The sequence below is a fragment of the Galeopterus variegatus genome, unplaced genomic scaffold (genome assembly GCF_000696425.1).
Source record: "Galeopterus variegatus unplaced genomic scaffold, G_variegatus-3.0.2 Scaffold9953, whole genome shotgun sequence".
In the NCBI taxonomy this organism is placed as follows: Eukaryota; Metazoa; Chordata; class Mammalia; order Dermoptera; family Cynocephalidae; genus Galeopterus; species Galeopterus variegatus.
The window spans coordinates 15,742-17,121 of record NW_007736064.1 but is presented as its reverse complement, the minus strand read 5'-3'; the positions used below and the strand labels follow the sequence as shown (position 1 = coordinate 17,121).

Here is a 1,380-nt window from a genome sequence, read left to right as displayed (position 1 = left end):
GTTTCCATTGACCAGCATATTGAACACAGTCCAGTCTGAAGAAAAAGCTGGAGAAGGGGACAGCCCCGTGGCTCACTCGAGAGAGTGCCGCGCTGGGAGTGCAGCGGCGCTCCCGTCGAGGGTTCACATCCTATACAGGGATGGCTGGTGCGTTTCACTGGCTGAGCGCGGTACAGGTGACACCAAGCCAAGGGTTGCAATCCCCTTACCAGTCACAAAAAAGAAAAAGGAAAAAAAAAAAAAAAAGCTGGGGAAGGGCCACCGAAAAGCAACAGAGGTGAGATGTACAATTTACAAATAGTTACTCCTTAATCATCTATGATCTGCAATTATCCATTTTGTGGTGCTAATTTTACATGTTTCTTCATGCATATAGGCAGTGCTGAAAGAATGCAATTTCATTTTCTTATAAATTACCCAGTTTTTAGTATTCTGTTATAAACAACAGAAAATGGGTTAATACACATACTTACTTTTTTGTGGTGAATACATTTAAAATCTATTCTTTTAGCTATTTTGAAATATACAATGATTATTTATTATAGTCACCATTTTGTGTAATGGATCATTAAAGATTATTCCTCCTACATGAAATGCTTCTCTCTTTTTTCAGATATCAAGATCATCTGATAAGTAATAAACCCAGCGAAGAGTAGATGAAAATAATACAATTTGTAAATGTTAGGTTTGGCTAATATTCTTGAAACTTCCTAGTTGTGTATGAATAGATACTATTGTCAAAGAAATTCCTGTTTTTAGCTATCACCATAGCATAAAGTACTTACACATTACTTATACATTGGGCTTTTTTTTTGTGTGTGTGACTGGTAAGGGGATCGCAACCCTTGGCTTGGTGTCGCCCGCACCGCGCTCAGCCAGTGAGCTCACCAGCCATTCCTTTATAGGATCTAAACCCGTGGCGGGAGCGTCGCTGCGCTCCCAGCGCCACACTCTCCCGAGTACGCCACGGGGTCAGCCCTACATTGGGCTTTGAAAGGCAAAGAGTGCACATAAATTGTAAGATATCTGTCCCTGCTTAATTTAATAAGATCGAAATCCCTTTATGTTTCCAAGCATCATTATTCATCAGTGCTTGTTTATATGTAGAAGTTACAGTCTTTGCAGAAGTCATTACATCTTTTGGTAACTATATAGCTTTTTCCAAAAATGCCTTCATCTTCTACTGAACATGTCAAACTACACCAACTGCTATACCTACTGACAGTGGTAGCCTTCTGTCTTTTGTCTTTCGTGTCAAGCCTACATCAGTGCTTTGAGGAAATAAACTAGGTTTTAAAAAATCTGGCCAAAAAAAAAACATATTCTTCCTGTCTAACTGAAACTTTGTACCCTTTGATTGTCCCCTTTCCCCACATTTCA

General features: G+C 39.6%; 1 protein-coding gene across 1 annotated transcript in view; it reads right to left on the bottom strand.

Annotated features, from left to right (window-relative positions):
* The window catches only part of LOC103609689 (ankyrin repeat domain-containing protein 22), an 11,774-nt gene that overhangs the window by 6,453 nt on the left and 3,941 nt on the right, over nt 1-1,380 (bottom strand). The gene's annotated exons all lie outside the window — the stretch shown is intronic.